Source organism: Echeneis naucrates, chromosome 11 (genome assembly GCF_900963305.1).
Source record: "Echeneis naucrates chromosome 11, fEcheNa1.1, whole genome shotgun sequence".
NCBI classification, from domain to species: Eukaryota; Metazoa; Chordata; class Actinopteri; order Carangiformes; family Echeneidae; genus Echeneis; species Echeneis naucrates.
The window spans coordinates 13,430,145-13,455,942 of record NC_042521.1 but is presented as its reverse complement, the minus strand read 5'-3'; the positions used below and the strand labels follow the sequence as shown (position 1 = coordinate 13,455,942).

General features: G+C 41.3%; 1 protein-coding gene across 1 annotated transcript in view; it reads left to right on the top strand.

The window, feature by feature from the left end:
- Positions 1-25,798, top strand: part of csmd2 (CUB and Sushi multiple domains 2) — a 200,744-nt gene that overhangs the window by 54,440 nt on the left and 120,506 nt on the right. The window lies entirely within an intron of this gene.

The following is a 25,798-nucleotide window of genomic DNA, read 5'->3' as shown; positions in this document are numbered from 1 at the left end:
TGATGCCCCAAATTTAAACATTTTAAAATACACACGGATTTAACATAAATGGATGAATGCAGCGGTTATTTAACAGGAAACAAATCCAGCATAACCCCTTTTTGTCTTGAAGGAAATGTGAAAAATGCAGTTTTTGGTTTTGGGATCATGTGGGAGATTGGCAGCCCAGATAAACAAGAAAAGACAGCGGACTTTGAAGTTATAGCCACAGGCAGTTGGCTCGAAGGGACAAGGGGGTGGCACTGGCTGAGCTATTAAACACATGAAATATAGAGACGTACAGAGAAAAGGACAGTGGGATAGAAGACCATCACACAGAAGCTAGGTTCAGAAAGAATATATCAAGAGTCATCTTGGAGTGAGATGGCCCCTGGAAACTTTCACTCAGTCAGTTTCACTCATTCACTCTCAACACTTTCCAAGAAGAACTTGATTGACTGTGAGTGGTCTTAAAATTGAGAAGTGTGCCTTGTAGTCTGATATCAAAGCCTCTTTGAGTCTCTGCTTGGCCAGCTGAGAGTTCATAGCTTCCAAAACTCCCACAGACAGCAGCCCATCTATGCTTCTTATGCACATTTTACAATGTCATCATCTCCTTGTCCCGGACTTTGATTTGCTCTCTGTTGCCGTCTGGCTGCCCAAATCTATACTGAGTGTGTCATCTTTTGTTGCCAAGGGCACCAATCGGGGAGCACCTGTGGCATGGCGGCACTGTCTTAAAGAGCAACGGAAAACCCTGAGGATAGGGGGAAGGGACTAGAAAGAAAGGAGAAGGACTATTGGCAGGCAACGCAGAACGCAAGTCACAGTTGATCATGCACATTGCAAGCAAAAGGCAGCACAGGGGATTGAGGACACGGTGCAGACATGCTGGCTTGCCTCTATTGTTTCTTTTTTTTCTTCTTCTTCTTCTTCTTTCTTGTCATGCTGGCTTAGATTTCGCCCATAGACGCTTCAAAAGTGTTCACTTTCTCCTCCTAGAACACAAAAACTTACCAGTCTGTTTCCACAACAGTAATTTTACCTCTCAGGTATCGAAAGTCACCGCGTACCTATAATTTTGGATGAGCTGGGAGTTGTATGTGGGACAAATTTGGAGTGACGGAGTGAGATTGAGCCGACACCAGAGGAGTGAAGTGGGGAGGAGGGAAGACCTTTGGAGGTGAGGATGGACGAGAAGCAGAGGATGAGATGGATGGGTCGAGAGGTTACGATTTTCCAGCTAGCGACTAATTAAAGAGGTCAGGTGGAGCGCTATGATGGCGTTGACCTCGAGCACACACACTCGCAGCGTGCTGTGTTGGGGCATGAAGGGGCCTATGCTCTTTTTTGTTTCCCTTCTCCTATCGTATAATTGGACTGCTCTGCAATTTAATCACACCGGCTCATGTACAGGGATACAACACGGCTTAAGGTCTTTCTCCATTTAAAGTGTGCTATTTGCTGTGAATTCATGTTTGCAGTTCAGCTTGAAGATAATTAAGTTGGACAAGAGGGTATGATGCACCATTTCCCAGCATTAGGGTTATACTATATCGTTATACTGGCTTCTTAGGTTTTCCTCTTGATTCTTGACATATTTTGTTGTTTTTATGTCTCTCGTCTGATGACAAAGGGTTTTTTTTTTCCCCTTTAGGCCTTGCTGAACAACAAGTATGAAAGTGTTAGTGTGTTTTTATTTTCTTTTATCAACCTGTGGGGGAGTTCTTAGACTAGTATTGATTGATACCTGATGGGTGAGTTTATTTGTCCAGAAGAAGGCAGCAAGCTAATGGTCAGAGTTAAAATGGTGCCTCTGCCATTGATACCGCAACAGCCCAGACCAAAGCCGAGCAATGTTTGCAATTACCTCATCCTTTTTTGTTTGGCGTTTTTGTGCCTACGTCTCCACTTTGAGTGGAAGAAAATAAACACGACCAACCAATATCAAGAACATCACGCCTTCTTGCGTTGATCTTGCTCACTCGTGTTCTTGTTTACCATGGCATGCAGTCCGTAGTATTCCAGCGTTACCATTCTGAAAAGGCAGCAGGAAAATATGGTCTTGGAAACTTGACTACAGGAGCTGAAATGTGAATGTGGACTGAATGTGGCAGCGGGATGTTGCTGTTTTTGGGGGGGAAGCAATGGAATTCTACCTCCTTTTGACGGCATCGCTTGCCCAAGGGAACGCATTACTCTGCCATTACACTGTTTGCATCCACTTTGATTTCCCCCCCCATCACCATCCACTTTGAGCCATGTAAATAACGCCTGACGCTCACCAACCGCCAGATGCTCATTCGCCTGCTTGCTACTAAGTTGAACTCAGTTATTTGACTTGTAATGTTTTTTGGCGTGCAATTGTTTTGCAAAGCACCATAATACATTTTCATCTACCAGCAGTGCTCCCGTGAGATGTTGAAAGCAAACCCTGCAGTACCTTGGATACTGTAAATTGAGAGTATAAATGGGCTGAATCTGGAGTTGAAAGGACTCTGATTATTGGCTGTACTCCTTTGGTTCAACAAAAAAGGCTTTCTGTTAGGAAGAAAAAAATTGCTGCATCACAGCTCAGTAATCCTTCCATTTTACTGAAAATGTTTCCAAAAGTTGTCTTTAGCAACTTTTGAAAACTCCCATGAGGATTACTTGTCTACTTTTCTTGTCTCCTCCGCTGAACCTCCCTGGGAAAATGCAACTTTTTTGTGTGTGTCTTTGGTGATCAGAGTGCCCAGTGCGTTTTGATCCCTGGAGGTAGTCTCTCCTTTCTTTTAACCCTTTAACCTTATGGACTGACATTTTGCAAACGCATAGATTAATTCACTGCAGATAAAAGTCAACTTGTGCCAAGCTCTGTGTGTGTGTGTGTGTGTGTGTGTGTGTGTGCGTAAGAGGAAGAGATAAAGAGTTGTTGGAGCAGAATACAGGGCCTTGGATATATATTGATTGGCTGTTTGGTTGGCTCACCTGAGAGTGAGCGAACAGCATCTTAAGTCCAGGGGCTGTTTTCTCTGGCTTCCGAGGGGAGTTACAGTGATGAGTATGTTTCATTTTTGTGAAGATAAATGCCTCAACTTTTGTTTCTATGTTTTCAAACAGATTGAAGGTTTTTGTTCTTTTTTCCTTTTTCATGTTGGGCTCATGAGGTTTTAAGTTTGACTTTGCTGCGGCTCAAATTGAGTTGAAATGTACCTAAAATGATCCCTTTCCTGGTTTAAGTGCATGTGTACGTCTCCATACAAGTGGTGTTGTGTACGTTTTGTGTAAATGTGTTTGCTGCTTACCATGGGAGGAAAACACTCATCTTGTACGTCCCCCCACTGGGCCTCTACAGCAGCCTATTGGTGGTGAGTCATGTGGTTTCCCTTTTAGTATTTGCTGCAATAAAACAGTCAGAATGAGCGATTGCACAGTGTCTCCTCTGACCATTGTTTGCTTGGCAGCTGAAGAATGGGCAGTCGCCCACCTGTGATCCTCCAAGTCCCCTGCTTGGAAACATCATTTAATGTATGTTTAGACGCTGAGGTTATTTTTGGTGCGTGAATACACAACGCAGCGCCGCTTTGCATAGATATGTTTTTAAATGGATATTGTGCGATAGTCAAGTGGGTGTATTTTCTTAGTCTGAACACTGCATGCGTTTTATTTATTTTTTCCAGATTTCTTCGGCTGTAGCCTGTTTCTCACAACACAGACCGGTCGAAAGCATTTCACTTTGGCACTTTACCTGTGATTCACTGCTGCATCAGTAGTCTGGTCACGTATATGAGTGTCTGATGCTACTGATTCTCTCCTTCTCACCGTCTTTCTTTATTTCTTGCTCCCTCTCCCGCCCTCCCAAACTACCCCCATCCTGTCTCTGTGGGTGCCATAAAGTATCACAGTGCGTAGTTTGGCCTGATTGTCTAATGAAAGTCTATAGTCTTTCATTATATATTCTGTAGCCATTTACTACAAGTGCTGCTCTCATCATAAAACCCACATACCCATCATCCAAAGCAACAGGGAACTATGAAGAACGAATAGAGTTTCCCCAGAATTCAGTAAAGTTTTCCAGGTGCCGGAGTTTTCAATGTGGCCCAAGGCATCCGTGCAGTGCATGTAAGATGATTTGTTTTTGATTTGTGCATTCACAAACACCGGTTACTGCCTACTCGTGTGCTCCCTGAGCATTGCATATGTGTTGCAGTGGGGACAATGAGCACATTCAAAAGCCCACAGCTATACTTCTTTAAACTTAACAGTGGGGAGAGCTCATGGGGTGATAAACTTTGGTTTGGGTGGAAATGTTACATGGCTGATGTGAGGGATGGTAATGAAAGCCCTGACGCACGTCAAGGATCAAGACAAAAACGGAAAAAGAAAAGAAGCGGGGGGGGGAATCCCCCCGGGGGTTATATATACCAGCCACATCAATCACATCCTTTTATCTAGCTCCATCTACATCCCCGTCTGGCTCCCTGTCTTACACGCTCTTCATTTTCTTTCCTCCACCAACCCTCTAGCTACTTTGCCTGTGTTTCTTAACTGCTGTGCAGCTCTTGGCGAGGTCCTTAAAGGGTCAGTGTTGCAGACACCAAATTACTTAAAATCTAAAAGAAGCAGATTACACGTGAATGACAGTTAAACCCAAGTTACTGTTGTAGATTTACACTTATGTCCACCGATGCAAATACAGTGATCTATTTGGTGAAATGGTGGTTATAGCTCAGTATGTTGCCTTCTCTTCTGGGCAGATGAATTGTTTATATATGTTGAGAAAGACATTTGCATTGTTACAATGTTTCCCAGTGCCAGCTCTGTCTTCTTGATTTTTATTATTATTTTTTTTAAGCATACTTCTACTTCCTGTAATGCCAGATTTGTGCTTCTAAAACCATAGTTTGGCTTATCGGCCTGAGCTCAACCAGCGGATCAATAGCTGTCGTTGCCAGTCTTTCCAACGAGGCTCCCTCCGCTTCTGTTTGTCTGAGTCAGGTTTTATTAACAGCACTTGGTTGAGGACTCAATCTGCAGCCTGCCATCGATCAAAACTGCAGTTATGATGAACTTTACGCCACCCGCCAAGAAATACTCCAGTGGAACATTATCTCCAACACCTGGTGCTGCGTTGCAGATTGGCTAACCGTGCCGCAGATTGGCTCCACACTTTGTTACTCACTCTGTCACATTGCTCAGGCTAAGAGTGGGAGAGGAAAAAGGGATTTGGAGTGCAGAGAGCAAGGTTGGCAAAAATGGGCCAAACCCCTATCAACCTTCAAAGCTCGCCTGTGTGTGTGTGTGTGTGAGAGAGAGAGTGTGTATTTTTTTTTTTAAACTTCTCTCTCTCTCAAGGTGAGGCCTATTTCAGTTCTGCTGTTCAAAAAATTATGCACGGCACATGAAGAGAGATGCTCTATTCTTGATAATGTCATTAATTGACATTGTTCATCCGTGTTATGCCGAGAAACAGCAGGTGCAGCAATTTACTTGGCAATATTTAGTCTAACCTATAAACCAGCTCCCCTGAGGCAGGCAGCCTGGATAGCAATGTGACTGTGTAAGCATGTCTAGCCATGTGTTACTCCCCCTCCCCCCCACCAGCCCCCACCTCCCATCCCACTGAGACCACAGAACACACGGAGGTTAGAGGTAATGGGGCAGATCACTGTGCACTGACTGGGTGTCTCTGTAGTTGTATTTACTAAGCACTACACCACTGGGATCCAATCTGTTGCTTTTAACAGTCCCATAGATGCACTAATGACTAATGAGTTGAACACAGAGACATATTTGAAGTCACGCACATTGGAGCCCTGGGCCTGAAAATGCATTACGGGCTAAAAACGCACAGTTTCACTCGTTCAAAAAAAAGTGATAGTAATGTCATTATCTGCTTAGCTCTACAGTGGTGCATTTGAGACAATTAGGAGAAAATAACGATTAAACTCATCTGTCTGTCTGTCCTCTGTCTTCTCTCTTCCAACTTTCAATCTTTTGTGTACAATTATATATTGTACACGTGATGAATCACAGAATCATTGGTAGTGTAGATTCGGGGATCAACATAGTGGGGGGGGGGGGAAATCTCGTTCCCTCTTGCCTTTCATCATCTTTCATCAGCTTTGTGAAAACAATTGTTCACGCATGTTAGTTCTGAGGCTTCCACTGATGCTCCATCCATTATGGTGTGATCAAAAGAATAGTAGAATAGTAGTGGCTGCACAGAATAGATTTTTGAACACCTCGGGTGGTAAACGAAGCAGATTTCTGCCTGAATTTTGTGCCTTTAAGCTCCACGTGGCTCACAAGGGACGTCACACCAGTCGATTAATCTATCACTGTAATTAGCTGAGTTAGAGCAATAGGAGGAGGGAGGGCTGAGAGGAGAGGCTTAGGATAGGAACATATCAAATCAATTGGCCAAGAGCACTCAGTTGTCTGCTGAAGAGGACACTGGCTATGGCAATTGGATTGTAAAAGCAGGGCAGTAAGGACAAGTACACACAGCTCTTTAAAGCCAAGTCACTGCCCTACGTGTATGTGTATAATCTTACAGACACACAAATAAGAAGTACTCAACAGGTTCTTGAAATTATTGAGCCTGAAAGTCGGATGCTAACTCTCTGGTGGAATAAACTCCTTGAGTTGAAAAAGGACAGTAGTGAGCACTATAGCACACAAATGTCAAGTGAGTGATGAATTTACACCAACAATGGGTGGAATGCAACATTTTTCCCATTATTGCTCTTTTAAAATGACTTGGCTCAGTTCCTCATCGTGACTGGGCTCTATATTTATGTGCAGAAGAAAGCAGTTGTTGGAGGCAGCAGTTCAGGTTGTGCTGGCAGGGGTTGATTATATCGAGCACAGTTGTGCTCGATACTCAGTGAATGAGTGACAGGTACACAAAGCAACAGTAACACCCATTGGTTTGCTTTTTTTTTTTCCCAACATTTTGGTTTGGTTTTGTTTTTTTTAACTAAAAGACACCATATTTGGAGGAGAATGTCGACCTTACCTGTACTTCTGACTGTCAGTCAGGTCAGCTGTACGGAAGAAACTCTCAAAAGAAGTTTTTCCTTGCCACTGTTGCCAAATGCTTGGTATTTGTTGGATGTCTTTAACAACTCCATGGAGTTTAGTGTAGACCTGCTCTATGTGTAAAGAGCCTTTCTGGAACTCTGTTATGATTCGTCACTGTATAATAACATTTGATTTGTTTTGAAATCTGCCTTGCGGATCAGAATTGTCCCTCGCTTTATTATCTACTCTGTACTGATTGGGCCAATATAAATGCACGACTTGTTTCGATAAAAAGATGTATACTATAATATAGAGAATAGACAGATATGTGACAAAATGACTTTTAGGGTGGCTTTGTATGCAGCATGGCAATGCTGCTGTAACAGCAGAACGTCTTGTTCCTGAGCATCCCCCGAGTGGACGGGGATGTCACTGTCTGATCTGGGTCACTGCTCAACCACAACACGCCGCTATTCTGTTCTCTGACCTCCCTCTTTCACAGAACAGCTTGCAAAAATAACAACAAAAGGCCAAAAACGCACCACATATTCTGATTTGTCTTGACAGTTAATTTTATGTGACATCGGCCGAGGACATCAAATAATTCCCCTTCTTTCCCATGCATATCAGTTTGCTATGTTGAGTCATGCGTCATTGTAATTGCGCTGATCTGAAGTTTGCAAACTTTTGTATTAAATCTCTGAAACGAGTGAAACCTATAGAAATAAATTAAATAGTATAACGAGAGAGCCTGATATTCAAACTTAAAAAGTTTCAAACCTTAATGGCTGAGTCACTCAGGACTCACTGCAACATAGACAATTAATGCAGCGGACACAGAGTTAATTGCTCTCACCTTTTGAAGACACATCACTCAAACCATTGGGGTCCACCTCTCCACGCTTCAAAACTCATGATCATTCATAAAATATCACTGAATTTATAGGGTCACATTTGTGGCTGATGATGAAAGGGAAAAAAGAGGGCTCCAAAGAGGAGGAGGGGGGAACCTGCAAGGTGAAGTAAAGGAAGGACGTGCTCGCTGGTAGGGAGTGTGATATATCCAAATCTTCTCTGGAACGGCAGGGCGGGGTGTGTGTGTGTGTGTGCATGGCTGTATATTCAGTATGTGTTTGCTTGCCAAAGTGAAAGTGTTTTGTGGGAAGTGTCGAAGAAACACACATCCTCTTTCCATTCATCAGACAGAGGCTGTCTTTTTTTTTTTTTTCGTATAAGGTCACAACAGGCCAATCTGATCATATTTACAGAGGAACCTTACAGAGGAACCTTTATGAATACTGCTGAACATGACTAGACTGGCAAATTACAAGCCACACAGCAGCCTACCTACACAAAATCTCTTCTCAACTGCATCAATAAACAAAGGGAGGCAAAAAGAGACGAGTGGCGTAAAATGCCTTGGATGAACTCTCCAGCCAATAGAGGGAAAGTCAGTCGGTCAGTTCCCCAAACGAAACAAAAAAATCTTAATAACATATATCGTATTTGTTGTGAAGCATTTATGTGACCCATTAGACCCCCTCTCCATATCTGTGAGTTAGTTTTGGTTTGGTAGAGATTTTTTTTTTTTTTTTTGAGCAATGCCAGAGAAGTGTCAGCATCATATTGATCCCTCAGCGCTGCAATCTTTCTCAATCCCACTTTCTTCATTGACAGAAACAAAAACAGAGATGCATGCGAAATAAACTTTGATATTGATACAAAAACTTTTAGAGTCTGTGGTGACAGGAAGCACTTTTAACTAATTACAGTATTGGCTGTCTTGTAAATGTAGTTATTGTAGAATTCTGAATGTTATTCTTCAGTTTTTAGTCGAAGTTTTTGTATCTAAATGCTGAAAGCGTTCACTTCTTACAGATGCACATTCGCCCAAATGTTGCGCAGGCTATCAGCATTACCTCTCCACTAACATGCACCTCATATCCTTCTGAAACGCTGAAGCTGTCTGTTTGCAGCCCTTTCTGTTTTTTAATTAGATCGTGTGATTAGAGGACATTGAGAGGGGGCACATGGTGGGGAAAAGAGGAAAAAAAATAATTAAAATGGGGATTAGTCTGGTCTGGGGCTCATGTGGACAGAATTAACAGCTATGGCTGCCCGGCCCTATCACTTGCAGATCAGTGTTGCTAATATCACAGTGTTATTAGCTTCGCTATCCTCCCCAACTGTGTGATAACGGAGGATTATGGAAGGTGCTGTGGCCAGTGAACCAAGAAAAAAAAAAAAAAAAACTGCGTGGTTTGTCGTAGCATGGCTAATTAGTGTGCTGTTTGCCTGGATGAAATGGATCAGGGATGAAGCTGTTCCTTTGACAGTGGGCCAGTATTTGAGGCTATATCGTAGCTCAATACACATAAACATGAGGAGCTGTTGCTCCCTTGTGTATATGCGCAGATAAAGAGAAAAGGGTATTACATCGGATTGTTTATTTGGCAAGGATATAGTCAAGGAGGCAAAGTAGTCATGTCTGCGAGCCGGCCTGCAAATAATGAGATGGTTCCCCTGTCTGTTTGCTCAAACTGCTCCGTCATGTTAATTACAATTGATGACGTGCCCTGGGTCGAGGATGCCGTATAATGGAGTGCTTTGTTTGATTTATTGGTTTGAATGGATGCAGTTTAGTAGCACTTACTGGAGCTTTCACTTGCCCTCTGTCAACACCTTGTAATTATAAAGCCTGTTTTCTAGAAACTGAGATTTAAGATAAATATTCTCAAGTTTGTTTTTATTTTTTTTCCCCTTTATCTCTACAGCATCTCAACAAGGTGTGCATGATATGGGATGGGGCGGGGGTGTAACAAAGCATTATTAGGTTATAATGCAATTTCAATGACCTTGATTTTTACATGCGGAGAGTCTGGTTTAGAGGCCACTGGGTCTCTGTAGCATCGTAATGCTTGTGGTGTTTGTGGCACATTTTACCCCCAGCTCCTGAGTTTAGCATATAGCACTCGGTCGTATTGTGGGTTTTGAACTGTCGATCAGTTGCGCGGCCGTGATCTCAGTGTAGTTAAAAATGAAAAGAATCACTGTCGAATGAGCAACACTTTATATTTAGCCGCATGATTAGATGAAACAGATGCACTATGTATGTATGTACGACAAGGGTAGCCCTGTGAAATATTATTGGCAAGTTTTTTCTTTCTATTTTTTCCCCTTGCAGTGCTGTTATGAAATTACTGGGTCAGCATAAAGTGGTCGAGGTGCACTTGCATTACAACCATTGTATTCTTAATTAGAGACAGTAATGTCAGCACAATTAGCTTCAAGCTGCCTTACCTGTGAGAAAAAACTTTTTGATCCTTTCACATGGTTATGAATTCTTTTTGCAGTGTAAATTGAAATGAGCTCCCAGCTTTAAGGTGTCTTCGCCGATAAAGCAGAACAAGTAGTGTTTTGTTGTTTTTGTTTTTTTTTTGAGGAATATGTTTCTCCACTGCTCTTGACTTGGGGAGCTGTGTTCTTACTTCATTCTCTCTCTCCTCTTTTTGTTCAAGTTGTCTTTTGCTTACACACTTAATCCTGTAAATGGAGTTTTAACTCTGAAGGGTATTTTATTGTGTGACTGGGAGGTGAGGAAAAGGCATATTTACCCCCTTTTTAATGAGCTATAAATGGCGCCATCGGAGCCAGTCAGGTAAATAGTACTGCTGAGGGATTATTCTACCTTTTTGCTCAGGAGGGAAATGAAAGGTTGGCCATATGCTACACTGAAGCTAATATGTCTACTGCATTTTTTCCCCTCCCATGTATTATATCGCCCATTCTCATTGTTTTTGTCCCCCTCCCCATTCTCCACCCATCATAACAATACATACCTTCACAGCACACTATTCTCCAAGATCCTTAATTGGCCGTCTGTATTGTATTTCTCATTTATGTTTGTAAAACTTTATTAATTGTCCCCTTCCACTACATGTACCACAAAAACTCTCTCATAGATTTCATAGATGACACAAACCTTTGTTTATTGTATGCAAGGAGTACCAGACCTATAAATGTTATTTTGAAGTGAAAGGTTCTACCCCTGATGTGGGTTATTTTTGCTGGGGGGAAAAAATTAAAATGCAGTGAAATCTTTAATCATAACAAGGGGTGAACTGTAAATACAAAGAAGGGCACACGGATGATCAGTGTTTTTCTTTCTTTGGCCCCAGTGCCATATTCTCCATTCCAACCCTTGGCCCGATTGTGGCTCAGAGAGCCCCACAGCAGATTAGCTCAGGGTTTAGCTGCGCTTCTGACATCAAAGGTGTAAGGAAAGAGGGAGAGGAACAGCAGAGGAGCGGAGACACAGGACAGAGAATTCTGGCATCCGATATGAAATGGGTGTGGGGACGACATGGAACAGGGAAGAGCAAGAGATATGGCAGACAAAGAGCCACAGAAACAGCAGGAGAGCCGTACCTGGAAAAACTGTTTCCACTAATCACAAAGCAAGCAAGTAGAAGGATATAGAGGAAGTAACTGAATAAGTTTGGGGTAGTCAGATTAGACCAAGGCTTTGTTTTTTGTTTACTGTACCTGCCATGAGTCATTCATTTCATTCTTCCAATGACACCTAATTAGAATTGGACAGATGCGCTGGAAAGTTTTTTTTTGTTGTTGTTTTTCTCTGTTACCATCTCACATGATTCCAGTCTCTGAGTGAATCCCAGTCATTGTGTACCACAAGCAGATTCAAAGCAAAGTCCATGAATTATTGACATTCAACAACATTGCCCTGATCTTGTGGGGCATACACAGAGGGATATAAATACTAAATGTACATGATTCCCCACAGCCAAGTAATTGATGTTCCTTGTCAGAATAAAACTGGATTAGAGATGATGAAACATTAATGATCCCATGGGGAAATCTGGTCATTGTGGTCAGACAGACATATACTGTAATTGAGCAAATATAGATTAAAGGTTTGTATAATTACAGCACACTACACCGCAATCACATACAAGGCAGTATTTGCATAACATACTGTGTACCTCGCACGACCCAAACTGAAAGTGAATTCACAAACTTGTAGAATAAATATATTCTGCAGATGGTCTCACACCGGCAGTATAAAAATGATCAGTGCACTGTCACCTGAAGGACATGCTGGTATACAGTGAACCAGTCAGATACTGAACTTCTAACTTCTAGAGGATGCAGGATATAGTTTGCAAGACACACTTAACTTATGAGTTTTTTTTTCCCTTTGGTGGGTGTATTCAGAAAATTTTGTAGTCTTGCTTTTTTTTTATTCCCTCAGTGCTATAATGCATTTTAATTATTTTATTGATATATTTTTTTAACGAAGAAAGTAAACTTTAGAAGAATGTGAAAAGAAAGTAATGAAGGAATAAAATCACGGCTAAATTAAACCTGCATTAACCTTGATTATGAATTAATGGTATTAACAGGTTTGAAGGTATCCTTGCTTTTTTTTTTTTCTCGTCTCTTAAGAACACACAGTGGGTTTTGCATGTCTGTGAAATTTTATTACAAAAACGTGTGAGAGGAAGCATGTGATGCCAAGTTTCTCATCTACAATATAATCTTTTATTTATTTATTTATTTATTTTCTTTCCTCACTCTGTTGTAAGATGCCTGTCCAAGCAGCAGCATGGTCCATGTACCCAGGTATCATGATCTGCTGTCAGGTGCTGTCATTTGTTTCACTTTTTGGGAGTGAGGGAAGATTAAATACTTCTTTGCGATTTGCAATTGTGCAATAGCTGCAGAGCCACCTTTTTACTTTATTAGCCTCCAAGCTCAGCACCAAACTTCATTCCTTTATTTGCCAAGAGCTTCATGCTAACATCAGTGTTCTCTAATATTGTCCCTCTCTGACACTGAGTCAGCGTGATGTAGCGCTGCTCAGAGGGTGTTTCATAAACTTGTGTGTTGTGACAACAACGATAGAGCCACATTCAGCAGCAGAGAGATATTAAAAAGTCTTTAAAGTGAAACAAATGAAATAATTGACAAATTTAAATTTAATTTCATAAATTTAGACTGAAGACCTCGATTGTAATAGCAGTCAATTCCCTTCATTTATTCCCTTTGATGGTTCCTAACTTCAGGCCAAGAGCTGTTGGTCTGAGAGAACATTTTCATTTCTCTTTTTTTAACTTAACTTCAAGCAAGCAATTTTCATAGCTGGAATAAACGAAGGGGATCCAACTCGGAGGGCTTTTATACTGAATTTGTTTGACTCAAAGTGGGTGTCATTTTGAGGGCTTCCCAATATTTCAGTCTTTGCTGTAACAAATTGTGATGCGGTTTTGAAGATCACAGGTTTAATTTGCAACAAGAACGTGTTAACCTGTGAGGTCAATTGTTATAATTACAACAAAGCCTGACCACTTGTTGCTGGTATGTCCACTTGAGCTGTAGTACTTGGCCTTGCTCTGTTTGCTGCGTGCTCAGTGGTTGTCCCTCTGAGCCTACGCCGAAGCTATTTAAGAAGACCGATAAAGAGGAGAAGGAAGAGTTCATTGAAAGCTGAGCTCTTGTTGGTTGTCACTGGATACGGGCGGTGGATGATAGTCACTCATAGAATCCACTCTTCCCTGAGGCAGCCTTCCCTCTGCCAACACAGGCATGTGTTCACACAAGTGGTGAATTTGAGGCTAATTATCAAGCACACGCTGCTGCTCAGGAGCTTTGTAGCAGATCCCAGGACAGAGGAACTGTGAAAATACAGTCACAACCACACACACACACACACACACACACACACACACACACACGCACACATGCACAAGAGACAGGGTGGGTAGATATTTGGGGTACTCATGGGCAAGGCATGAAAGTCACAGCATTTACTTAACTGTAGCTAATTGAGTCCAGTGGGATTGTTTGTTGTGATTGAGTTTTCTTTATGAGGCGAGGTGGGGGGGGCATAACTTAACTTGTGCATCCGTATGTCTTATATAATGTTGCTCATGGCCTCATTTTGTTTCCGCTTCCTGCCTTCATTCTAGTTTGCAGGAAATATAAGATACTTGTATTCTTGGGCATTGTTATAATATTAAGCTTATATATTACAGTTAAAAGCAGATCATCATATTTGATCCTAACAAATTTCTATACAATGGTTTAGCATTGCCAAACGAATATCATTTAGTTTAGTTTATACATTTTTTTTTACCTCAGGTGGTTAATGATGTGCTTTGGGTCTTACCTCTGGAACATCGTGTCATTAAGACATGTAACATTAGCCCTTTCAGAAAGTGCAGGGAGTCGTGTCTTTCTCGGAGTGATAAAATGCCCTTGATTACCTTTGCTCAGACAGACAGACTAGCATTGCTACAGTGTCTGGCTGTACACCTTGTTTATGGACGAACCATGTTTCCTGGCTGGCATAGTTACAATAGTGCAATGACTAACAAGCAATTGCTGCTTCTGTGCATTTAAAGAAAAGGATTCTTTATTTCCACTTGTCTTTTTCTAGCCATGCTAAACAGACTTCTACTTGGCACAAAGTGCTCATATTTTACTGACAGATATATTTGTCAGCGCGCACCCGTGATTCATCTTTACAGCTTCTGAAGTGCATTGTTTATACGAAAGTCCATGTTTCTTTTACAGGTAGTATGTATTGGCGGTACCGGAGCTCCTGTCCATTTAAAAATGTCAATGAACTACAAAAGATTCACTAGACATCAATATTTTTCCATGTATCTCAGGCTAGACAGATAAGGGGGGCGGGGATCACTTGTCAGAGGCAAAATTATTAATGCCCTGCTCTTGTTATTTATTCTCAGTTGACTCTGACCTGTTTCACTCCAGGAAAGCACGGGCAGGTAGGGCTCTACTTCAGGGCCTGCTATTCGAGATTGTAATGTATGCTTTACCCGGTGTGACTGCGTTACCGCACCTTCTCCACCTGTCAGGGAAAGACTGATGCTGATTGACAGCAAACACAGGGTCTCTGTCACAGCTACTGTAATCACATTCAACATGGCAGAGCTGAGGCGTACAGTATTTGATGCTCTGACGGTCTCAAGGTATCAAATGCATAAAGATTTTTATTTTATTTTTTTTAATTACTATGCTCCCCTGATAAAGGGGAGCTCAAGAACATGCTGGACCTGCTGAATCTGACAGCTGTCTCTTCTGTCTACTCCTACAATTTTACTGTAATGATCAGTAGATCTTTGCTCATTGTGATCGCCATTTGACCTGTCCATGAGGCGCTTTGGCAAAGAACCTGTCTTCACATATAAAGTTAATCAGTGGCAAATTCCATGGAGCATGTTGCCATGCCTCCACATTGCTTACCTTCTGCTTGTCACAAAAGTGCTGGAAAGGAATGATGATAATAGCTCCTGACCTTAGTTTGCCTTATGTTTTTTCCTTGACTCTCTGCTGTCAAGTTGCATGCTAATAGACAAGCAGAAGCTCGGTAAACAAATGCTGGTTCATTTGCCACATACTAATGATTTGAGCCCATGAAAGCAAATGCTAATAAAGACATCTCAAAGGTGGTGCAGAAAACTTTCTCTGGGTGGCTAATACACTATAAGCCAGGGGCGGGCAATTATTTTTCAATCAATTGTGGCAGGAGGAAGCACACACATTTGCTACACAAGCATTTCAAAGTGAAAACCAATTTAGATTATTTCATTCATCTCTTGAGCCTCATGAGTAAAATGGGATGGTTTGTCCTCGACCTCGCGGGCCGGAAGGAACCATCATGTGGGTCTGATATGGCCTGTGGGCCGTACAATGCCCAGGTCGGCTATAAGCTGATAGATACATGCTGGTAAAATTGTTGGTCATAATGGCACAATATAATATATTACAAGTGTATGAGTTTTTTTCGTTTGCTGAATTATTTATTTGAAAATTGATTTTCTGTCTAAGCCACTTCATCCACACATTCACGCCTGTAACACGTTTAATTGCCCTTAAGTGCCTCCTCACTGGGGTTCCAGTGTTAATGAGAGCAAAATTAACAGCCACCATTGTCCTGCCATCAGGCTATTTCTGTCCCATTTAATAGCATTACTGCTGTACTTCCCGTTATGACACCTTGCCATTGGAAACTTTTACATTGAAATTTATATCAATTACAGTGCACCTATTTTGAGAAAGCTGTTTTGTTTTGTTTTTTTCACTAAAACGAATCTGAATCTCTTTGTCATTGTAGCAAGTACAACAAAATTGAGGTAGCTCTCAGGTTCAGTACAACAAGGCAAACAATGACTATTGTTAAAAAAGAAAAGGGCACAGCATTTACATTATGAAATGTAAATAAAATAGTCTGAGTCGCAACTATACCTGCACCTCCATGTGCACATAAATGCCTGCATGTCTGGACATACAGCATACATTAGGTTGAGGTGTGCACCTAAATATCATGCATATAGCAAGAATAATGGATTTTGGGCCTTTAAAAAGCCTAAAGATAGCCTTAATGCAGAAGCCCTGCAGGAGGGTTTGACTCATACCTGTCATCAGTAAAGTCTGCTCTCTTGAACACTACTTGTCCACTCAGGTTGTAGTTGACACAACTTTTGCTCACCTGCAAAGTGCTGTTTAAAGTTCTCTACAATAGAGGAATCAAGTAAGTTGCCTTTACCGTTTAGATTCCTTCTTACTCATTTCTGTTGGAGGGGAATTTGTATAGTGTGTACATTTCTCGCTGACAAATCAACAATCCTTTCACCTCAAGGAGGTGACGCAGGCGACTACAATCTGGATGTTTCCTACTGGGCATCTTGGCTCATGAGGGTTCAAATAAGTGTCATTTGAGGACCACAGAAAGTCGTCGTGGGTTTTTGGGAATAATGAAGCAGCTCTCGTTTCTATTTGAACAGCGGGTCTTCTCCATTTCCATTCAAAGTGGTATGGACTTGTTTTTGATGGCACAGAAAGTACTCTCTTCACTCTCACACCTCTCACCTCACTCGCTCTCCTCCATCATTTGTTCTCCCTGGCATGCTCACATCTGACTGGCAGACACAACGCTGATTAATGTGTTCATAATCACCACAGAGACAGAGAAGGGTGATTAATACTAGTCATTTAACACAGTTACAACCTCCACAGAGAGTGTTTGTCTGAGTGTGTCTGTGTGCCTTCCTGGCCCAGGTTTTTGTCCACAAACACTTCTGTGTGCTGATGTTTTTCACGTCATTGTGTGTGCATAGTGCATGTCAAAGGAATGATTTATGCTTTTCCACTCTAATGACTCGAAGGTAATTGTTTTGAAATGAAAGCATGTTTACACCTATTTGAGTGTCACTATATCAGCGGCTTGCAGCCTTTGGATTAACATGGAATTGAAAGGTGAAAAGGCAAAGCTTCACATCGTGGTCTTGGAGAGTTTCCGCCTGGACATCTCAGTTAGACACATCCTTTGAAAGAAAAGAGAATATCACTTCTGTGGGTACATCAGCCTCAACTTTGTTTTATGTCCACATATTGGCTAATGGTATATTATTATGAAAGAGCCTGCAGGATCTTGCAGTCTAGTCAGTGTCCACCCAGACTAATGGCGTGGGCTATTAAGATCGATATAAGGATGGGGAATGATGCGTCTGTCAACATACTGCAGCCACTGCAATGTCCTCAATAGACCTGGATTTTTATGGATATAGAATGGTGGCACTAATGCATAGTACAGTGTTTTGAATTGACAATGTATAATTTATCTAGCAAAAAAAGGCAATTTAGGGCTGACTTAGCATAATTTTATGCCTTAAATGAATGTAAAGTTGTTTACAACTGTTTTGAAGTTTTTGCCGAAAGTTAACATGACTCTTTTTTTTTTTTGTTGTTGTTGTTGTTGTTATGAGACCAGTTAAGATAAATAATGTAAACAAGCAAATTGCACATACCAAAATACTCTTGCTGAGAGGCACAGTGACACAGAGTCAAAGTTTTGCCTCTGAACTATGCGCAGGCAATTATTGTGAACTCGTACGAAGCTATATTTAACCAACGGCAAAAACAGCTGTCGACAGAGCCAGCAGTGAGTCACTCCTGGGTGCCGTCTATGGACAGGAAATTTGAAATTAAATGGTTGTTATACATTTTTCTCTTTTCTGCTCGTAATCTTAAAGCCTGTAGTCTAGAACTTATTTTATATATTTATTTAGTTTAACAAACCATGACAATGAAAAATGGCATTCAGTTAATAACTGTGGTTCTGTTAACTGACAGGCACAGTTATGTTCCTTGTATTCTGTTTTCATCATATAAACTGACACAGTTACTGGGCGCTCTATATCATCTCTATCTTAACACACCCCTACAGCGGGCCGAGACAGTGAATATATCATGGCTGAGGTGAGAGGGGAAGGGTGAAAGGTCAGTGCTGACTCAGAAGGAAGTAGATGAAGAGTCCTCTTTTAATTGAATGGTAGTTTTACGACAATCGGTCACGGTCATGGGTGAGGCTTAAAAGATGGCTCTCCTTCTCTCCTCTTTTCTACCTCAATGTGTTTTCCATCCTTTCTGTTTTTACTTCACTTGATTGATTACTTTAATATTTACCTGCAACCTATCTCTCCCAGCATCGGGCAGGACAATAAAAATGAAAGCAGGAATGCGATAGACATTAATATGTTTTAAAGCTGAATAAGTATGACTACAAAAGACTATAGTGCACGTTATCTCCCTCAAATGGTTTCAGACTGCAAGCCCAATAAAGGCTAATGGAAGAAGAGATCAGGCTCTGACAGCCTGGGTGAATATCTCCACTCTCTGCTGTGTAATGGAAGGGAACTTGGCCCTCTTCCATTTTACACCTTCATATTCCCTGCATCTTAATCAGACCTCCTAATTTGAGCGAAGCAAATATCCCCATCAGGTGCTTCTCAGTCATATGCCAACTCATAATCATTCTCTGAGCAGTGCCAGCCATTTGGATTCGGGTTTGGGATTTTCTGTCAATCCCCCTTTCTGACCTAATTTTGTCACCTCACTGCCAGCCCTCATATATGATTCCTACCTTAAATTATTTGCAGCCACAAAATGTGAGATATAAGTTCACAGATGACTCGTTCTCATCCCCATCTCTGCTTTTCTTTTTCTGAATTGCATGTTTAAGAAAAAGAAAGACAGGCCAGATGATACCGGCTATGGCAGTCATTTGAATTTCATATTGTCCCAAATATAGGCATGGAGCAGCAGAGTAAGACAGAGGGAGGGATTACAGGGACTGATGGCAAAAGAGAGTGAACAAATGCTAATCTCCAAAAACGAACAGCGAAAGCCAGACAAAGGGGGCCAGTGAATACAACAGCAAAATAAAGGCCTGCTCTGTCTTGTTTTGCAGCAGCATCATTTTCAGTTCATTCATTTGAACAAATGTTTGAATGGGCGCACAATAGAGTGGCTCTGTCAGCGATCCTCAAACTAATTGAAGGAAAACAAATACATTGGGCTCCTTGGAGTAAAAAAAGAAAAGCTCTGTGGGTGGACAGCAGGAGGGACAGTGAGGAGGAAGGGGAGCTGAGTTGAGGGATGCAGTTTTGGAAGGTCTCGGTGCCTGAATGACTCATTCAATACATCCTGCGGAAGCTCCTGCGATACCTCAACAGGCATCCCTTTCCTGTGGTTCCGTCCTCTCCTCTTCCCTCTGTCATTCTTGTGTCATGAAATACTAAAAAAAAAACAAAAAAAAAAAAAAAACACATCTCCCTCCAAAGCCCGATGAGCTCTTGATCTCAAAAGTTCTGATCATTCTGGCTGAGTTGGAAGAGGAGAACTGGGACACCGAGGTGCCAAATGTATAAACTAATTGATAATCATTAAAATGAGCACTGCAACCATCAACATAAAACATACACAATTCAGCATATGTGAAAGTGTCCTGCATGCTTTTCTTGAGGTCACCTTTCGCCTTATCCCAATGAAAGGCACATAAATTGTTCTGTGCTTACTTTTAAGATTATAAGTGGTCTGAGTAGGTGGTAATGTGAGGGCTATCTCCTGCCAAAAAGGTTTCAAAAACTGCATAATCATAACCTCAGTTGCTCTACTCCCCCCACCTCAATGTAAGGTGGGGGGGGGGCGGCGTTTGGAATCTGGCAGAAAAAATATAGACTTGACAAAAAATGACACTGGCAATGTTGGTGCTATCAACAGCTTCGAGGTGGCATAAAAATAGAGATCTCGTTTTATTTATTTCTGTGCTGAGAGACTCCTCAGAGTTTATTGGAAAAATATGCCAGAAAAAGCGGCGCAGTGGGAATTGAGTAAGAAATCATTGATAGCTAATAATAGTAAAAGATAAGGAAACATTGCAGGGCATATAAGAGCTGAAATAGTACTTGTATATTGGAGTGGGTGATTTAGAGTAAAACTGAAGTGTGTGGGTTGAAGCCATTGAACCCAAAAATGATGTACAAGTATAGATGTGGTGGATTTGGCACTCTAGCATGGCAAAAATGTCTCACGATCATTAATCCTCCCCTGGACTTTTTTTTTTTCCCTCCCCCCAACCTGCACAAATTCAAGCAGCCTGTTGTGAGTTTGCATACGGTGTTGACTAAAAACTGGTAAAATGAAAGAAGAATTTTAAAATGATGAGGAATGAATGAGTGTCCAACTTCCCCAGCAAACAGCCCTTCAAAATAAACATAGCTGGACTTTAATGGTCGTTATTACTTTGTATATTTTCCCACTTGTAGTTAATTAGCTTGCTTTATCCTTTATGTCAACCTTTTATGTACTGTACAGGCCTTTAATACGTTCAGAGCCTTGGGGCTTATTGTTTTTAAGGGAAAATTCTGACTCGGCAATTTTCAGCACCTTCATTACAAAAAGTGCACAGGAGCAAATTGTATAGCAACATGGGTTTATATGCCATTTAGTTTTATGATTGCCAGTAAGTTACTCTTACTAATGGGCTGCTGTTAAATCATGCATGAATTTAATGTCTACATGGACCTAAAAATAATAATAAAAAAAGAAAAAGATGCATTTATAGGACATTTCCAGAAAGTAACAGCGCCCATCAGTAAGGCGCCGATGTAAAAGTGATACTTTATCTTGCTGATGTCGTTTCAAACAATTCAACACTAGAGGTGGAGACTTGATAGTGACGCAGAAAAAGAGATGAATGACGCCTCTTGAGTGCTAGATCAAGCATTTATCTACATAATTTTCTATGTAAAAGTCTCATAAGGACATGCCAGAATTTCAGCTTAAATATTATTCTTCTGTTGAAACATCTTCAGACAGACTCGTACTGTGCATGGACATTCAGTCACACGTGTATGTACACAGATAAATACAAATAGAAATTCATGCAAAACCTCACAGATCCTTCTCTGCTAACACAACAATGGAGTTATTTCAGGATGTGCCGGTATCAGGGGAATACAGTGTACCAACTGTGTTTGGGGGATTTGACAGCGTTGCCAGGTTCAATATCGTTAGCGTGATGTCACCTGTATCCTCGCATACTGCGTCATCTCAGACTCACTTTGAACCACAAAGGGAGGCAAAGACTGATGGAAACAGGCAGCGAGAGTGGGGGGGGTGGAGGTAATTGTCCAGTGAAGCATAAATGTTCATCCAAAACTGACAGTTTTCATTTGATTTTGAATGTAACCATGAAAACAAGTGGAAAAAGGATCATTCCACTTGCTTGTGGGACCACAAGTCAGGACTAAACAAACAAGATTTTTATCCCAGTTCCAGTCTTCATGCTAAGCTAAGCTAAAAGGATGTGTGCATTTTCTTCATCTTCACCGTATAAATACAACCCCAAAAATTCCAACCATTCCTTTTTAAAAGGGGGATGAATAGACAATTTATAAAGTCATAGGTGAAAACATTGCTATGTTGCACTGCACATACGTATTTGGCACATGACCTTGAGTATCATAAAGGACAAGACCTTAAGTCAACAACACATGGTAGCACCTGAAACTATATGGCGCTAGTGTGTGCCTTAAACTTTTTCTGGGTTAGTGTTTTCACACTACATGAATACTATCTGACTGTGGCCAAAATGGAGGAGTAATGGAATGTTACACTCGTCTTGGTTTCCTTTGGCGGAAAAGTCAGTGCGTTTTTTCAGTGCTTGCTTTGGGATCATTGCAATTGGTTTCTGTTTGCCTTTTTTACCTACACTTTGTTCAGGGTCAAATAAATCGGTAAAATTTTTGATCATGACAGAGGTAGACACAGCAAACAGTTGAACAGTAAAGGCAACGCTGGTTGAGCCAGCATGGATGTTGGTGGGAAGTAAAAATGTGGAATTTTACATTTCAGCCTTGAGGATTCTTCAGTTGAAAATAGTACTTTGTTACATTGTGTCTGCGACTTTGTCTTTGTCTCTTACCTATAGCTGGTCATGCCTCCAGGACAAGAACTGGACGGTGTTCCTGTAATCAGCCCGGGGATATTATTGGAGTTTGTTTATTGTTCTCTTTGATAGATCTATGGGGAGGCCTCAATTATCACTGCCGTTTGTAAGAGTGACCTTGGAAACTCATTTATTTTTCTCCCGTTAAGCACAGATCCAATACCGCCCACAGCTGATTACACCCATCCAGACCTGCACAGATATTGTTTGAGAAGTGTGATGTGATTGATGATGTGTACACAGAGCGTGTTTTGTTTGATTCTCTATCAACCTTCGATGATGGCGCAACGTGTCAGCTGTGTTTGATGGGAATTAAACTAAGGCGAAGAAATAGCGTGAATAGCAAGCAGTTCGACATCGGCGTCTGTATTTTGCTCCAGTGTAGAAATAATAGATGCAGAAGTCAATGCAGAGGTAATTTGTGTCTGCATGGGTCATTTTGTTAAAGAAAAACATTCAGTAACGTAATTCACTCGGCTCTGTATGCGTTTCTCACCAGCATTGTTCCAGAGTGCATTCAATAGCAGTTCAGTCCTGTGGCCTCGCTCTGTGTGACTGTGCGCCTTCACTTTTTGAACAAAAATAGGTCACACTGATGCACTTGCGCAGCAAACAGCACTAAATTGTTTACCTCTATGAATTAAGCCGTTTGAGTGTATGTTTTGGGCCCAAAAGCTTTGCTTTTCTGATTTCCCTTTTGCCTCTTTCCAAAACATATCCTGAAGGTCATGATGCGAGAACCTGATTAACTTTCCAGACAGAGTCACTGAAAAAAACTGACTTTAGTGAGTGAACTAATGGAGTCACACTCCTCTTCCTTTTGGGATGCCCCCCCCTGCTTTTGGAGAGTGGATTGGCATAAAATGTGCTTCAAATTGTTGGAGTGGACGATTTTACAGATTGTGACAGTGCCAAAAGAAGCAACTTGAGAACTGCTAGTCCATCACTAAGTGATGGGAAATTATTTTTAATGGCCAGCTATTGATATATACTCAGTTTCATATGCATAATGTAGATTGTAATTACTGCAATCCAAGCTGACCTTTAGAAATACACTCTCTATATTCATCAGCACTTTCCAGAGCTATTGAATGAGTCTTTCTGCATTCACTGTTAATCTGACAGATCATGACCTAAACTGTGCTGAAGTCCCTGACAGACAGGACACTTCCTTCAGCATCTGCATATGAGCTAGTGTGGCTACTTTTCATTTATTTTCAGTGAAAATGAACCGGCATTGCAGAAGAGCCAGTGCAAAGTTAGTTTCTGTTCACATCGTTTTTAAAATCTGGAAAGTACATCATCAGTCGAATCACCTTGACCTTCAAGTTTTCCCATCTTTCTAAAAGTAATCTGAGTCAGGCCTAAGAAGCTAACATTTATCAGACATTTGGTTATACAGCAGATGACAAGATATTTGTACCTTTTTATCAGTTTTTGTTCTTGTTTTGTTTTTTATGTGGATTTTCAGGACACTCAGGTTTGAGGGGGAGAAAAAGGAGAAAAAAGAAGAAGAGTGGAAGCCAAAATGAAAGCTGGTGCACTGTTCTTCCCCAAAGGAAACTTCTTTCAATCAGTGTCCATAATATATGTTGAGTTGTGAGAAGAGAAAGAAAGGAATCCCTCAGATGATTTAACAAGGCTTTCTGATGGGGCCATAGGTCTGCGCATGAATAAAACATGATGGGCTACTAGAGGAACAAGAACAGACATTTAGGCTCTGTAGGAGCAGGGAATTTAAGGGAAGAGTAGGCATGTTGGGTCTGATGGGGCTGCAGTTTTACTGACTTGGCCGGTGGTGGATTTCAACCTCCTCTGCAGTGCCTTTTTTCATTTTACTTTCTTTTTTTTTTTTTTTTAACACTCAGAGCTTGCCCCAGTGCAGCACCGACTCAGGAGACAGATCTGCCCTTAAGGCCTCTCTTAATACTTTTGCCCTAACTTACAGTGTAAGGTTGATGGTTTTTACTGCCTGGGTGGTTGTTGTTTGAGGAAATGAATTTCTTCTATGGCTGTGTTATTAGGAGCAGAGGGGCTCTTGTGGTTCATTTAAACCCCGTGTGTGCGTCTGGTGTCCATTACATATGAAGGTCACAACTACAGTCACTACTTTAACACTGCCATTCTGGACTTCTTTGCTGATTAGTTTTACCTCAGAAAGCTGCAGTGTGTCTGCGTTTTGTGTGTGTGTGTGTGTGTTTGGGAAATTGAGAGACAGAGAGGAAATTGATATCCCGATACAATTTATATTTTGTTTTTGTGTAACTTTTCACTGGCTGTTTGCCTGTTGTGTGTGTGTAGGCTAGTGTAGTTAAATTCATATCATCACATTAAAACACTAAAACATTTGGCTTTAAAGTCACAGTGAACCATAGTCTGTAAGCACCAGGACCTGCATATTAAGCAGGACTCTGAGATGTTCTTCCCCAGTATTGGCCCTCTGACCACCACATACATGCAAACATGAACATATCAGGTCAGATCAGTTGGACAGTTTTTTGGTAGCATGCATTTGATCCTCATGTAGTGTGAGATCAACTTGACTCACTGCCTCTTGAGCTGCAAACAGATGAAATGGCATGAAATGATGAATATAAAGTGAGGGGGGAAAACAGCAAATTCCTCTGAGGAAAGGCTGTTTAGTTCTGTGATGAAGACATTTTTTTTTTACGTTCCTAAAGGCATTAAGAATTAAATGAGTCACCTCACATCAGCATGCGAGGTATCTCTGTGCTAGTGTTACATAAAATGGATTCTGACTCATCTTGCATATCCCAGAGACCATTGATCATAATATGACAGTGACTAGAAAGGGCTAAGAAAAAGACTTGATACCTGCAAATCAGATGTTGCTCATAAAGCATATTTATTATACATATATAATATTATATATTTTAGGTTTTTTATTAATGTTGATATCACACACTTTGTGTGGTGATAAAAGAGCTGCATTGAAGCCCACTTGTATGTGTCTGCGTGTGTGTCGCAGCTCAGTCCCCTGAGTCAAGCACAGCACTGCCTGTCTATATCACCGTGCCTTTGACCAAAACACATTTCTGAGACGATCCTTAAAATTTGACTCAGTCTGAGGAGCTTTGAATTGTGAAAATGGAAACTGATTCAGCACTGCTCTCTCAAGACAACTTCGCATAAAATCTAATATGGTCGGCCAGAGCGAGAGCAAGGGGCTGATGTGAAAAGGAACTGTATAGGTAGCCACAACACCCTTCAGGAGACCTCCATCAGCCTGCTCAGGAATTTCTCTGTTGCTCCCCATGGTCACTTTGAGCCTAAAACTTTAATGTTCAAAGCAACAAAATAAGAGTGGACCGTGAAATAGGGAAAGGCAGAGGTGACATTGGGTCAAAATGCTATTTATGGTGCTCTTTTCATCCCTCATCCCATATTTATTAATCTCCTAATCCTTAATGGCATATCCATCAGTTTCTGATCCTCTGCCACTGCCCCAGTTTA